The sequence below is a fragment of the Equus przewalskii genome, chromosome 6, assembly GCF_037783145.1.
Source record: "Equus przewalskii isolate Varuska chromosome 6, EquPr2, whole genome shotgun sequence".
NCBI classification, from domain to species: Eukaryota; Metazoa; Chordata; class Mammalia; order Perissodactyla; family Equidae; genus Equus; species Equus przewalskii.
This window is the reverse complement of record NC_091836.1, coordinates 50,686,775-50,703,689: the sequence shown is the minus strand read 5'-3', so window position 1 is coordinate 50,703,689 and position 16,915 is coordinate 50,686,775. Positions and strand designations below refer to the sequence as shown.

At 39.6% G+C, this 16,915-nt stretch overlaps 1 protein-coding gene and 1 pseudogene across 1 annotated transcript in view; one reads left to right on the top strand and one right to left on the bottom strand.

The window, feature by feature from the left end:
- The window catches only part of LOC139084153 (zinc finger protein 846-like), a 145,568-nt gene that overhangs the window by 48,557 nt on the left and 80,096 nt on the right, over window positions 1-16,915 (top strand). The window lies entirely within an intron of this gene.
- On the bottom strand, window positions 179-10,600 carry LOC103542039 (olfactory receptor 7D4-like; annotated as a pseudogene).

Genomic DNA, 16,915 nt, shown 5'->3' with positions numbered 1-16,915 from the left:
TGAAGGAGTTGTTGAGGAGAAACTAATAAAAAATAAACAAAAGTGAAGTCATAGGTGTTTTGGGAATGGAAGAAATCAAGCATGTGTTTTAGGAGAGAAAAAGAACTAGAAGATTTAAAATTGCAACATTTGCCTTTGGGGTCCACAATAGCCGCTTAGTTCTGAGGCCAGTGACCAATCACAGACAAGAGGATGCTCGGCTCAGGAGCCTTCTCATGGTCCCCTTCACATCCTTGTTCCTCAGACTGTAGATGAAGGGGTTCAGCATGGGAGTGACTACGGTGTACATCACTGAGGCAATGAGCTTCTCTGGGAAGGATGTGTCACAGCAGAACTGAGGTAGACTGCCAGGTTTGTCCCATAGTAGGAGGAGACTGCAGAGAGGTGAGACCGCAGGTTGAAAATGCTTTATACTTTCCATCTGCAGAGGACATCCTCATTAAGGAGGAGACAATTTGAGAGTAAGAAAAATGGATCCCAGTGAGTGGAAACACACCCGGCAAGGCAGTGGCCACATACAAGGAGGAGTTATTTATGGGAGTGGCAGAGCAGATTAATTTGAGAACCTGTGCCAGTTCACAGAAGAAATATGGAATTTCAGTGCCTACACAGAAGGTCAGCCACCTCATGAAGCAAGGAGATCAAGAAAATAATCACCCCAGTCCTCAGAAGACCACAGAGATGTGGGTTCATGATGACCATGTAGTTCAGGGGGTGTCAGATGACCACAAACTCATCATAGGCCATCACTGTCAGGAGATAACTGTCCATTCCAGCAAAAATTGTAAAGAAACACACCTGAGAGAGGCGTTCTATGTAGGAGATGTCTTTGCTCTACGCCTGGATGTTCACCAGCATCTTCAGGACAGTGTTGGAAATGAAGCAGATGTTGACAAAGGACAGGTTGCAGAGGAAGAAATACATGAGTGTATGGAGGTGGGAGTCAGAGCTGACAGCCAGAATGATGAGCAGTTTCCCAAGCCCAGTGACCAGGTACGTGGACAGTAACACTGCATAGAGCAAGGGCTGCAGTTCTGGATCCTCTGAGAGACCCAGGAGGAGGAATTGTGATACTCCTGTGTGGTTCCTGCTTCCATTTAGCTGATGTGTCTGCTGGAGAAGGAGGTGAAAGAAATGTTCAGTGAACTGACACCTGAGCTAGTCAGCACCTCTTAATCCAACTTTAGGTGAATAAACTTCTCCCTCTGTTGATTATTTCCAATTACAGTAATTCACTCAGTCAAGTGGTAGCCCATTTTCATTTTAAATGTGTGTAATCATTCAGGTTTTCTTTAATTTAGCAGAAATCTCTCTGTCCCTCCTTTTATCTCCTACTAACTGGTTCAAATTCTCCTATTTGAATCTATGGACATAAACCAATTTCTTCTTCAATATGACTCTTCTAAAATAATTGAAGACAGTTAAGGTCTTTCTTTGATAATCTCCATACTTCCTTCATTGTAATAACTTTATAATAGTGATTAAGATATGAAGTTTCAACTTAAACAATCTTAATTCTCTGACCTGATACTTCCTGTTAATGTTACAGTTAACCCTCATATGTGTTATTTTTTTCCTGAAAATGTAGTTCCTGCTATTATCTTCTTTGTGAAGTTTAGAAAAGCCTTTGTATACAGTAGGATCTCAATAAATGATAGCTATTATTATCATTAATAATCTGTTCCTTTCGTGACAATTATTTTTGACAGATACCTCTCCCAAAAGTATAGTATAGAGATGTGATTTAGAAAATGGGATGGAGTCAGACTTCTCAGAATTGAATTTTACTCCACCAACTTACTATCTGTGTGACCTTGAGAAAGTTGCTTAATCTCTCTTAGCTGCAGATACCTCACGTTTACAATAGGAGTAGTAAATATTTCCTCCATGTAAGACCAATGAATGAATTAAATGAAGTGATGCATGTAATTTTTCTAGTGTGGTTCCTGTGACACACAGTGGACATGATAAATGTGAACTTCTTTTCTCAATGTCACAATAAATCTGTCTTTCATGGCTAATATTCCCCTTAAACTAGGGCAGTCATCAAAGGTGCAGTTCTAATCACTATAAACACAACAGGTCTGTGACCTCTTTTGACCACAGTGCAGCACTTCTAATTAATGAAGATCTCTATGGCTCCCTCTTTCAGAGACTGCCGGCCAGGTGGATTCTTCAAAGAAGGAAAAGCATGTAGACTACATATATAAGAGGAGAAACAAAATCACAAAATGATAAAAATAAAACATGAGGCGTGGGTGAGAGTGTGTACTCGTGTGTACATACTCAACAGTGGGTACGTGTTGTATTAATAATTAGCAGAATTAATTGCAAAAAAATGGTTGATAGATTTGATTAAAAAATGATCAAAGCTTCTATAAATCAAATCATCATAAAAATTGAAAAGCACATTTAAGATTCCATAATAAATGTTTACATTCTCCATAATAGAAAAAAGGCCAAAGTTGCTAATGTCTAAAGAATGCTAATTAATTAAAGAGAAAGAATCATTGAGGACAAAGTTAGTCTGCGGAGGTGAGAGGAAAATCTTCTCTAAAATATGAATATTTGAGCTGTGTTGGTGAAGACGGGTAATTGTTAACCAGGGGAAATAAGGAAAGGGTGAGGATTTGGGGCTGAGTGAACAGAATTCATGTTGCCCTGTAGGTCAGTGAGCTTGGGAATGGAAGGCATTTGAGAGCCCAGGGAGGTGGAGAACAGAGAGTGAGCATCAGGAGGACAGAGTGCATGAGGCCCACAAGGCTAGCATGCTGTATTATTCCTTCATGTGCCTCTCACATTGGTAATTTTAAGTTTACTTTTGGGTCAGAGGATGTGACTGTTTTTAGTCTCCAAGGTCTTTCCAAAGACTTATATGATTCCTGGCTCATAGTCGGTGCCCAACAAATGAAAATGCTGGATGTAAAATAAGGACAGAGACCCAAAGCATCAACTATAACACAAAAAAGAAATCTTCAAGCTCACATATGCCTGAATACAGACACAAAATAGAATGATAAAGTTTAATCAAACGCAATCATATTTATTTTAAGAGAATAATACAACTCGAATAAATAATACTTATTCTAGGAATGGGAAGCTGATTTAATACTATGATGTTTGATAACATAACTCATGACAAAAATAGGTCAATGAAGAGAAATCAAAACCATAATCATTATAGAAAGTGCAAATGGGAAAATGTAACAGCCATTACTGTGGTTAGCAGCCAAGACAGAGCCTCTTGCTAAATGAGGAAATTAAGGACAATTTCTTAACCCAATAAAGAATCGTTGTTTTAATTACAGGAAACCGGATATTCCACATTAGACACTAAAATATTTGTGTTAAATTCATAAACAGGCCAAGGCAGTCTACTCCAACTTCAATCACTTGATATTCTGCTGAACATCTAAAGAGACTGATAAGATGAGAAAAGGCAATTGGGCTGAGTACTGAAAATCAGAAATATCACGTTATTTGCAGATGATATTGTGGGTAATAAAGTAAGAGAACAATAGCAATCAATTCAGAGCTATGAACTGCTATCAGTGAGTCAAATCTGCTGCAAAAATAGTTCGGGAAGATAATAGGAAAACACAATCACATGAGGAATAAAATAGAAAATACCTGGTGCCTAATAGATCTCCAGTTGAGTAGTTAGTGAATAAATGACTGGATACAGGAAATCCAGGGGTCTGCAATTATGGGAAAGAGTAGAGAAGAGGTGGAGACTCTGGAAATAACTTTTCTCAGAGAGTCTCTAGATTCCAAAAAGAGAAAGAAGGAAACAGAACAAGAGCTGGGTCAATGTGTCTCCTCTTTTCCTTCTTACTCCACCAGTCCTCACTGGGACATGCTGACCTTCTTTGATAGTTAACACTGAACCTTCCTGTTCTTTGAGGTCTGCCCTTGGGAAGCTCAACCGGGCTTGCATTTGCCCAGGATCAGGGAATTATAGGTAAGTGGCAACAGAAACAGAATGGACGATTTTCAGCCCATATTTTGTCTGTGCAAGCAGCAAAGGGGGCAATGAATTTATTTCCTTCAAGGAGAAACTCCTCTTTATTTGACTTGACTTAAAAATTATAACGTGTCCCTTAGGCAAAGTTTCATTTCTACAGGAACCAAACCCAAGAACCAGTTCTCTGTGATGTTCTTCCCTTGAAGATTCTTGAGATATTTTATAGATCACTTGGTGTCCGCAACGTCATAGAGGCAAAGAAGTCCTTTCTGAAGAAAAACAGAGTGGTTGAAAGTTTTCGTTCTGTTGAGAGGACTAACCAAATGAGGAGTGAAAAATGTCTCTTAAAATTTGCTGGTGACATAGAGGCCTTTCTTGATATTAGGGAGGGCTCCATTTAATACCTTTAAATAGAGGGTCAGGGACAGAAATAATCCAGGTAAAGTGGATTGAAGAGTGAGTATTGAGGAAATAGAGGTGGAAAATATAAATCATATATAAGTTTTGACAGGGAAAAGGAGGACAGAAATAAAGCAGCCTAAAAGGAGTAATGAGTATGGAAGAGTTAAAAAAAATTAATAGAAGATATATGAAGACACTCAATTTCAAAGAGAATGACCATACTTCATGCAGGCATTTGAATACACCATAAGTGCTGACGTAAACCAAGGTTTGGAAGTGGAAGCAGCCCCACTAACATCACTCCCAGTGAGCCACTTAGGGAGTTTGTGCTTCAGGTCTCCACACTGCTGGCCTCTGCATGTTTAGAGTTCTTGGCACCTAAGTGGGTAACATTTCTTGAGACGTGGCAAAAGTCCCATTAAACTTCAAGTTAGGCTGCTGGCTGGCACTTTAGGTCTCCCATGCCAGGAAGAGAGTCACCGTCCTGGCAGGTGTAACTGACCTGGTCATCAATGTCATAGTGTGGCCATGGTGATGGTATGCACTGATACCTTGCTGTGCTCAGTCAATAGCTGGGAGCAGCCCAGGAGCAACCTCACTGCAAATACAGTGGTGGATAAACACGGCTGTTGGTCAGTTATGCTCACAGAAAGAGATCTGAGTGGTGTTACCTTGGGTGAGGCAGCTTCGTTTAGCTGAGGGCAATTCTCAAATAGGGTTGAGGGTTGAGGGCTGTCAGATGGCTGCACCTCTGCACCTGGAAAAATAAGCTCCTAATCCTGAAGGAGGATCTGAGCAATACAGCACAGCAGTCACTAGAGTCCATCCTTTGGGACATTTGAATCAACTTTTTAAAATTGAAGTATAATCAACATATAACGTTATATTAGTTTGAGGTGTACCACATGATGATTTGATATTTTTGTTTTCATTTTTTTTTAAGATTTTATTTTTTTCCCTTTTCTCCCCAAAGGCCCACGGTACATAGTTGTATATTCTCCATTGTGGGTCCTTCCTGTTGTGGCATGTGGGATGCCGCCTCAGCGTGGCTTGATGAGCAGTGCCATGTCCGCACCCAGGATTCGAACCAACGAAACACTGGGCCGCCTGCAGCAGAGCACGCGAACTTAACCACTCGGCCACAGGGCTAGCCCCATGATTTGATATTTTTATATATTGGGAAATTACCACCACATTAAGTCTGGTTAACATCCATCACCACACATAGTCACAATTGCTTTTTCTTGTAATGAGAACTTTTAAGATCTACTTTCTTAGCAGTTTTCAAATATACAATACAGTTTTGTTACCCATAATCACATGCTGTATATTACATCCCCGTGACTTGTTCATTTTATAATTGGAAGTTTGTAACTTTTCACTACCTTCACCCATTCGCCACCCCCACCCCCACCCCCACCAACTCTCTCAACCACCAATCTATTCTCTGTATCTATAAGTTTGGTTTTTGTTTGTTTGTTTTTAAGGCTGTCTTCATCAGTATGGTAAAGAACAATACACCATTGGCCAGTAAGTTTTATCCCAGGGATCTAAATATGCTTCAGCTTTAGGAAATCTACTTACGCTGATTTATTTCATAAACATATCAATACAAAAGCTAAGTCCAATATGAATCAAAACGTATTTGATAATTTTTGACAGCCACTGCTGCAAATGGTGTTGGTGGTGTGTGTGTGGAGTCGATTCAGGCTCTTAAAGTGGGAAAATAAGGATATATCTTACAAATGAAAAATAATGTGGATTTTTCAACGAGAGCTAGCATTCAGTTGAACATGCAATTGTCATTAAGAAATGACAATTGATGAGCATGCAAGGGTTACTGCTATAAACCACAGATATTTAATAATATTCTAATAATTCAAACAAATGCGTAAGATGTAAAAAGAAAGGAGACATTAGCATTGTAAAGCTGAGGACAAATTTATCATTATTTGTAGGTGAGATTTTGGAGGTGGAGACCCCTCAGATATCTGGAAATACAGTCCTGTGTGAGTCTATCATGCATTTCAACACATCCCCTGGGGCAGTTGTTTTCAAATGTTAGCCCTGCATGAGCTCCATCTGGATGGCTTATTAAACACAAGTGGCTGGACCTGGCCCTGGAGCCTCTGGTTTAGTAGATCTGGGATGAAGGACAAGAATTTGCATGTCTAACAAGCTCCCAGAGTATGTTGATACTGCTGGTCTGGAGATGCTTTGAAAACACTTGTGTCCCTAGTGCTCTGGTCTAACAAAATTTTCCCTCCACTGTTTCCATCTCCCCTCCCCTGCCCACCCCCAACCTTTACTAGGATACACTGGCTCTTTCTGATGACAGCATGGATGTAAGAAGAGATAAGAAAGACAGACAGAGATGACCGGGACTCTCTCTTATGTATCTGTTTCTTACCCGGTTATGGAAAGGTGGTGGTTACTGGAGGAGACTAGAAAAATAGTTTAAAATGTTGCTTTATAAAATTTTCATGGAAGCTTTCTGACAATACCTGGAACACAGCCCGAGTTCCATGCATTGGGAATGCCACATGTTCAACAAAATCCAAGGTTCTTCTGTCTTTGCAGAACACAATTGGTCTCTGTCTTTGCAGGACACAATTCTGGCTGTCTGGGAGGGACATACTCCTCATAAGGGGTCACACCTTTTCCTCTTGAGAAAAATTGCTTCTCTCTTTGCCCCAGCCTTTGGCTGACAACTTTCTCCACTAGGCTTTCAGTACCCCAGCTCTCCTAGTTTCCTGCTACCTCACTGGTCTCTCCTGCTCAGTCTCCTTTGTAGTTTACTCCTCCCAGAGTGTCCTAGGCTCTGCCTTTGGACCTTCTCCATACTCGCACTTGCTCCTTTGGTGATCTCAACCAGCTGGCTGGCCTCAAACACTACCTCTATGTCTATGACCCTCCAATTTTTACCTCCTGTACAGACCTCTCTCTCAAACTCCAGTTTCCACTGGGATGTCAAACAAACATCCCCATTTTTTTATTGTGGTAAAATACACATAACATAAAATTTACCATTTTAACTAGTTTTAAGTGTACAGTTTTGTGGCATTAACTACATTCACGTTGCTGTCCAACCATCACTACAACCCATCTGCAGACCTTTCCATCATCTCAGAATGAAATTGTCCCCATTAAACACTAACTCCCTGATTCCTTCTCCCCCAGCCCCTGGCAATCTCTATTCTACTTTCTGTTTCTGTGAATTTGACTCCTCTAGGGACCTCATATAAGTAGAACCATGTAGTATTTATCAATTTGGAATAGCTCATGTCTCTACATTCTAAAACCTGAACTTCTGAGGCCCCCTTTCTTGCAAAATTTGCTCCACTCACCGTCCTCCCTGCTTAATGGATTCAATTCCATTCTTTCAGTTGTTCAGATCCCAAACCCTGGAGTCATTCTTGTCTCCTCTCTTTTCTCTCACACCCATATCCTGCCCGACAACAAATCCTCTTGGCCCAACTGACCACTTCTCAACTGTTACACTAATATCACCCTGAGTCTTAGCCTCCTATAACTCATCTGGCTAGCTGCAGTCACCACCAAGCAATCCAATCCAATCTCAACCCAGTAGCCAGAATGATCTTTTAAAATGCCAAATCAGGTCATGTTATGTGTTTGCTCAAAACCCGGCAATGATTAACAATGTCAATCAGAAAAAATGAAAGCAAAAGTCTCTCAATGGCACAGAAGGTCTCACATGATCAGCCCCTGATACCTGTACATCTCTTGTACTGTGCTCCCCCTCACTCTTTCTGCTCCAGCTTCATTCCCCCCAGGCCACCTCCTACCTCAGGGTTTTTGTATTAACCTTACCCTCTGCTTGGGGCACTCTTTTTCCAGGTATGCACTCACCTTACTCTTTTACTGTCTTCATAAATGTAACTTTTTCAATGAGGTTTATTAAGACTATCCTTCATGACAACCTGCCCTCACCACACTCCTGATCATCTTATCCTTTGGAGTTTAGCCTAAAATAATGACTGACACATAGGAAACACTCAGTAAAAATAGATTTGGTAAATTGAATAAACAAATGTGGTTATGAAAGGGCTGCCAGTGACACTATCTTCTTCCCATAGGTGCTTGGTCCAAGGCAGGCAGAGCACATGATAGTGTTAATCACAAGCATTTATAGAGATTTTTTTTACACATGAGGAACTAAAATAAATCCAGCTCCTCTTTAGTAGTGAAGCTGTGAGGTATGAGTTGTGAGAGCTACTAGTTTCTGTGTCTCTTTCCATTTGCAAGTAGTCGGGCTAAGAAAATAAAGCTGGTAATCTGACAGGAAATCCTTGTAGTGTTTGAGCCCCTGTGTCTGGTTGTGCCAGTGTCCACCTGAGCCTCAGCTCAGCTACGATCAGACAAATCGGGAAATTCTTTTTGCCAGCAAAGCAGACCCCCGTCTAGCGCAGCCTTATCTTTACATGAACCAGGACCACGAAATGATCATGACCAAAGAAAATCAGCAAGGAGGGCCATGACTCTCCACTTTCTCTGATCAAGGCCTTACTGATCAATTGTTGGCAAATTCTAACTCACACACATCTCTCAGGCAAGCTGAATAACAGCTTCCCAAAGATGTCCATGTACTAATCTCTGGAATGTGTGAAGATGATGTCTTAGATAGTGAAAGGTACTTCGCAGGCATAATGAAGTTGAGATGGGAAATTTATCCTGAATTATCTGGGTGGACTCAATGTAATCAGAAGGGTCCTTATTAATGGAAGCCAGGAGGGCTAGAGACAGATTTGAAGATGCTATTCTGTTGACTTTAAAGATGGAGAAGGTGACCACGAGCCAAGAATGCAGGGAGACTATAGAATTTGGAAATGGCAAACAAACAGATTTTCCTCTGGAGTCTCCAGAAGGAAAGTAGCCCTGCTGATACATTTGAATCTTCTGATTCCCAAAACTGTAAGATAGTGAATGTTTGTTGTTTTAAGCTGCTCCACTTATGGCAATTTGTTACAGCAGCAATAGGAAACACATACACCTCTCTTCCAAAATCTGCCCTCTCTTACTGCTGCCTTAGATCAGTCCCCATCATCTCTCCCCTGGACTACTTCAACAGCCTCCTAGCTGTTCCCTCTGCCTCCAGTTTCTTCCACTCACAGCAACCCTAAATTTCTCATATTACGCCTATGATTACAGCATGGCCCTGGTGCTCAATTACTTTTAAAATCCTTAATTTGTCAAATTAGACTCTCAATAGTCTATCCTCCATCTACGTATCTAGGCTTATTTCAAATAACCCAGTCCATATATCCTCCTGAAATGCCTCACTCTTGAATTTCTCCATGCATATGTGCATTTGCTTCCTTCTTCTCCTAGATCTTACTGTCTTATCCTCTGTGCTTCCCACCAAAACCCGTTCTCCAGTTAAATTTCTACTGAATATTTGTTATTCGGTGCTCAAGTACATTCTTCCATTAGAAGATTTTCCTGAATCCCAAATGTTGGCAAAGATGTGAAAAACCCGGAACCTTCATTTATTGCTGATGGAAATGTAAAATAGTGAAGCCACTTTGAAAAACAGTTTGGCAGTGTCTTAAAAAGTAAACATAACTTTCCAATATAACTCCATTAGTTACTCTCCTCAGTGTCTACCCAAGAGAAATAAAAACACGTGTCAACAACAAATGTTCATTATATCCCAAACTGGAAATACCCAAATATCCGTCAACTGGTAAATAGATAAACAAAATTTAGTATGTCCACACATTTTAATACTATTCTGCAGTTATAAGCGGCAAAATAGTGATATGTATCACCATATGTATAACCCTCAAAACCATTATGCTAAATGAAAGAAGCCAGACACAAAAGGTCACATATCATATGATTCCATTTATATAAAATATCTAGAAAAGGCTAATTTATAGAGAGAGAAAGCAGATAAGTGGTTGCCTAGTACTGAAGTGGGAGTGGGAATTAACTGCAAATTGGCACAAGGGAACTTTTGGGGATGATAGAAATGTTCTAAAACTGCATTGTGGTGATGGTTGCATAGGTGTAAATTTATTAAAATTATTGAATTTACATTTTCAATGGGTGAATTTCATGGTATGTAAATTATACCTCAATAAATCTATTAAATAAAATTTTTAAAGTTTACTCTGGAATTACTCGTGGTGAGTTGAAAAGTTTCACCTTGGTTTTCAACAGGCTCTGTTGCACCCCAGTATTGTTATCTTCACCACCCTGTGTTGTGGTCATGTTTACCTCTTTGATCCCCTCTTCAACTTGTATACAGTAGACGAAAAATACACGCTGGAAAATAAACTTATTGGCATCAAAGTGAATTGAAGCCACACCGAATACGTTTTCCTCCCTAACAAATTATGATTTTTCAGTAATATAAAGATCTTACAAGATACACAATATTTCGCTTCTTTTTTTTTCCTACCCCAAATGTCCATAGTTCCATTAATGATAATGTTTTGATACCCTTTGCAGTCTGTATCACCAGTTTTGACTTTTTCCCCTAGAAGCAGACACTGAGCCAAGGATTCGTGTGCAAGCACTTTATTGGAAGAAGTAGAAAACATGGAACATGGGTTAGACAGAAGAGAGGTGATACATGGAAGCAAATACATCCAATAAAGCTTACCCGAAGTCAGCTTCCACAACAAGTGAAAGAGTTTTCATCCTGTAGAGAAATTCTGAAAAATGGTGCAAAATCCAGACTTCAGAATTATCCCAGCTAAGGGGTGAAGGAGATGGTGTAATCCACACCTCTCCATCAAGAGCTGTTTCTGGTGGAGCATAATTCCATGTCACTTCTGCCATCATGCATTGAGTAAATTAGGTTCCACTTGGTGCAGACCATTGGCAATCAGGCAGTCATGCAGTGGAGATGGTGAGAGGATCTCAGGGAATGTAGAAGAAATGCTGTCAGCTTCTAATACTCCACCCTCCATTGCAGACTTGATTCTATCAATATTCTTCTCAAAGTGAACTAAGTTCTGAGTACATTCCACAAGCATGAAACTACCATTCCTGATGGCACCTTCAGAGAGTACCCTCCTCCCAAAAATAAAGCATGTGAGAGAATAAATCTTACTCTCTCATATTCAGTATTAGATGTTTTTGGATCTTTGGGTGTACCCTAAAATTGCAATGATGGGAAGTAAAGGTCCAATAACACAGGAAAGGATAGGAAGGCAGGCAGGCAAAGAGTGAAGCAACATCTCAGATTATCCTATGCAATATATTACTATGAATCACCTGGATTAACTAGATTTCAAATCTAGATTCCTACTCTTGAAGTTGAAAATCACATCACTGTTTTCATGAAAAGTACGATAGCAAAGTTAGAAGTATGGGCTCACTGTCAGGTTTCCAGATTAGAGTCCATCCCAATTTTAATCTCTTTCTCTCAAAAGTGAGGAAAATAAGGAAAAAAATTTAAAGAAATGTTGCCAGGATTACGTAAAATTGTACACGTAAAGCAACAAGAATAGCTTTGACACGGCAAGAACCTTGGTTATGACTATTGTATGACCTTCACTCCATTTCTTCCAGGGAAAAACAAACATATAACCAAATTAACATGAGGACATCAACATCTGAGAGGATAATTTTGGGGGCAAATGATGCTAGCACTTGACATAAGGGCTTCAGGGCTAACGTTGGAAATCTCAGGAACAGCTGCAACAAAGCGGAACAAAAACAGAACTTCATAGGCTACAACTAGGAAAGAAAAGTCATAACAGGATTACTGAGGAGGTTATTGAGGGGCAACTAATACAAAATCAAATAAAAGCAAAGTCATAGTTGCTTTGAGAATAGAAGAAATGAAGCATGCCTTCTGGGAGAGAAAAAGAACCAGGAGATTAAATTCACAATATTTGCTTTTGAGGCCCAAAATGTCCACTTAGTTCTGAGGCCAGTGACCAATCATGGACAAAACGGTGCCCTTCACATCCTTGTTCCTCAGGCTGTATATGAAAGGGTTCAGTATGTGGGTGACCATGGTGTACATCACTGAGGGAAGATGGGTCATGGCAGAACTGAAATAGACCCCCAGGCTTGTCCCATTGTACAAGGAGACTACAGAGAGGTGAGACCCACAAGAGGAAAATGCTTTATATTTTCTCTCTGCAGAGGACATCCTCATTAAGGGGGAGACAACTTGAGAGCAAGAGAAGAGGATTTCAACAGGAGGAAACACATCCAGCAGGGCAGTTGCCACATACAAGATCATCTTATTGATGAGGGTGTCAGAGAAGGCTAATTTGAGAACCTGAGCTAGTTCACACGAGAAATGTGGAATTTCAGTGCCTACACAGAAGGTCAGCTGCCTCAACAGTAGAACATGAGGCAAGGAGAACCAGAAAATGATGAAACAGGACATCAGAACCAGGAGGCCCCAGAGGCATGGGTTCATGATGACCATGTAGTCCAAAGGGTGACAGATGGCCACAAACTGGTCATAAGCCATCACAATCAAGAGGAAACCATCCAGTCCAGCAAACATCATAAAAAATACAGCTGAGTGAAGCCTTCTATATAGGAGATGTCTTTACTCTCTGCCTGGATATTCACCAGCATCTTTGGGATACTGCTGGAGGTGAAACAGATGTCTACAAAGGACAGACTGGACAGGAAGAAGTACATGGGGGTGTGGAGGTGGAAGTCACAGACGATGATCAAGATGATGAGAAGGTTCCCAAGCACAGTGACCGGCACATGGACAGCAACAATCCAAAGAGCAGGGGCTGCAGTTTAGGACTCTCTGAGACCAAGGAGGAGCAATTCTGATACTTTTGTGTGGTTTCCTGTTTCCTTGTAGCTGGTGTGTCTGCTGGAGGAAGAGGTAAAGACAATGTTTGGTGAACAGCCAACTGGACCTCAGCTGGTCTTTACTTTTTGATTCCATCTTGGCGTGGACATCCTTCACCTGTTCTTAGTCCTTCCAATCACAGTGAATTCACTCAGCCAAATGGTAGACCATTTTCATTTACACATAATTATTTAGCCTTTTTAAAATTTAGAAGAACTCTCTTTTTATCTTCTACTCACTGATTCTAATTCTATTTGAGGCTATCAACATAAACCAATTTCTTCTATGGTATGACCCTTCCAAAATAATTGAAGACATTTAATTTCTTTTTGTTGATAATCTCCATCCTTCCTTCATTCAAATAGCTCTATGATAGTTATAATAGATGTGGATCCTCAACTAAAACAATCTTAATTCTATAACCTGATTCTCCCTATCGATGACAAAGTTAACTCTCATGTGGCTTATTCTTTTTCTTTCTGAAAATATGGTTACTGCTATTATCTTCTTTGGTTTGAGGTTTAGAAACTCCTTTGCACACAGTATGATTTCAATAAATCATAGATATTATTATTATTAATCTATTCTTTTTAATACTAAGTATGATATATAAATCTCCCAAATTACAGTATAGAGATATGATTTAGAAAATGAAATCTCAAGTCAGACTTTCAAGAATTGAATTTTGGTACACCAATATACAATCCGTGTGACCTTGAGAAATTGAGTTAATCTCTCTTAGCTGCAGATACGTCACCTCTAAAATGGGAGTAGTAAATATTCTCTACATTGTAAGACTGATGAGTGAATTAAATGAGATAATGCATGTAATTTTTCTTGAGATTCCTGTCACATATGGTGGACACTTGAAAACGTTCTTAACATCTGTTCTTAACATCATAATAAATCTGTTTAGCATGGTTATCACTTATAAAATTTCCCTTAAACTAGGGTAGTCATCAAGGATGGAATTCTGATCATTATTAACACAACAGGTCTGTTACCTCGTTTGATATTCCTGTAGCACTTCTAATTAATGAAGGTCTCTATGGCTCCCTCTTTCCAAGACTGCCTGCCATGTGAATTCTTTCAAGAAGAGGGGAAAAAATGTGGACTATATATGTAAGAGGAGGAAACAAAATCACACAACCATTAGAATAAAATACAAGAGTGACGTCAGCATCATGGTGGAGTGAGTTTTTCCAGTAATTTTTCCCCTCCAACATACAATGAATAAACATCCATAGGCCAACAGAGGACATCCAAACACAACATAAAAAACGTTGCAGAGACCCGCGCAGCCATACCGTGGAGGGTGGAGAGGCTGGAGCCCAGCTCGGAGGAGGTGGAACAGGGTGAGAGAAACCTTCCCTTCCTCCCCTAAGGACTGCGATCTGGGACAGTGGCAGAGGGAAGGAAAGGGGGGAGAGGATGTTGGTTCTCAGGAACATCAAGGACTCCCAAAGGCCCTTGCAGCCTAAATGAAAGCCCTCTACAGGGGCAAAAGCTCACAAGGGGTGACCTTACCAAGCCAACACCCCAGGAGAACAGAGGGAGAAAACCCCCAGGGCACGCAGGAGAAAGCGCCCCTCCCCCCACCCTCTCAGCGGGGCTCCAGCCCCTGGGATTTCAGCTGGAAGCAGAAGGCTCAGAATATGTGGCTCTTGACCCCCACCCAGTGGTGATAGGTGGTAACTGAGACCAAATAACACCAGGATCTGAAAAATAGAATAAAACACAAAGTAGGAGCGAGAATGTATGCTCAAGTGTACATGCTCAGAAGTTGAGATGTGTTGTATTAACAATATATGCAAATAATTATAAGCCAATGATAGATTCAGTTAAAAATATGCAAGTTTTCTATACTCAAGACATCCTTAAAAAATTAAAAGGCAAATTTATGATGGAAATTTTAAATCTCTATGATAGAAAAAAGGTCAGACATTAATTCTTAGAGAATACAATCAATTAGAAAACATCAGCGAGGACCAATTTAGTCTGGGGAGGTGGGTAGAAAAGTCTTCTCTAAAATAAGGATATTTGAGCTATGAGAGGAAGGATGGGTAATTGTTAACCAGGGAAAACAAGGAAAGGACAATAATTTTAGGCTGAGAGAACAGGATTTATGTTGGCCTTCTGGGTCAGTGAGCTTGGGAATGGAAGGGTTTTGAGAGGCTAGTGGGATGAGAACAGAGAGTGAGGGTCAGGAGGACAGAGTGAGTGAGGCCCATAAGTCCAGCATCCTGTACTATTTCTTGATTTGGCTCTCATGTTGGCAATTTTATGATTCTTGGTGGGTCAGAAAATGTGACTGCTTTTACTCTCCAGCGTCTTTCCAGGGATTCACATGGTGCCTGGCACATAGTGGGTGCTCAACACATATAAATGTTAGATGTATAATAAAGATTGAGAAAAGTAAGATATGTGGTTAATACATACACATACACAAACTACTCTAGCTAATAAACAAATCCATCAATCTCACAGGGTACAACATCAACAAAGAAAAATCAGTGTGTTTCTATACACAACAACAAACAATGTGAAAAAGAAATTTTTAAAACTGCTCACAATTGCATCAAAAAGAATAAGATAACTAAGGATATATTTAACCAAGGAGGTAAAAAAACTCGTATACTAAAACCTACAAAACTTTGCTGAAAAAAATTACACAGGACCTTAATAAGACAATGATGAGATACCACTACACACCAATTAGAAAGTACTGTACGATTTCATTCACATGAAATGTCTAGAAAACACAAGTCTATAGAGACAGAAAATAAGTTCTTGGCAGCTTAGACATTAAAGGAGTAGGAAAATGGGGGTATGACAGCCAAATGGTATTCTTGTAGGGAAGTAAAAGTTCTAAAATTTTTGTGTTCGTTGTGCCACTCTGTGAACATACTAAAAAACATTGAATGGTATAGTTTTTAATGGGTAAATTGTATGGCCTGCAAATTATGTCTCACTATAGCTGTTGCAGAAACAAACAAAAGAAAAAACCATGAGAAGCTACGTCATTAGGAGCATAAAAAACTAAATGTCTCTGGATTACCTAGAGTAGTGAGATGAAAAACACTTCAGCAACTATTGTATTTTTAATTCTAAATGTTAAAACAATAAAAAAGTAGTGTAATTAAAAGAGTATGGTATGGGCATAAGTAAATATTGCTGGCATGGAAGAGTCTAGAAATTGGTACAGGTATATATAGGAATTTATTATTTAATAAATGTGGAATTTCAAATCAGTAGGTCAAGGATAGTTTATCAATAAATGATACTACATCAAGTGGCCATCTTTCTGGAGGAAAAAAAATTTTGATTCACTATCCCACACCACATGCCAAAAAAGATTCTTTGAGGATTAAAAACTAAAATGTCATTAAAAATAATAAATTTTAGAACAAAACTAGGAAAATTGAAAATAATCTAGAGTTCGAGGAAAATTTTTAAGACGAGGCAGGAAACCCAGAAATTGTTTTTCAAAAAAGAATTTCTTGGCTACATAAAAATTAAATATTTTGTACAGGAACAGATTAAACATTAACGTAGCCAAATAGTTATCAATTCAATAGATGCATAAAACACATTTAATAATGCACATGAACAATTCTTGGCAAAATGTTCTAGTAAATCTGGATTTAAAAAGACCTTTATTAACTCCACGAAGGTCACCCATTGAAACCCAAAGTATAGAACAATTTCTGACTTAGGAAGCCTGGTATTAGTACTATTTCAAAACT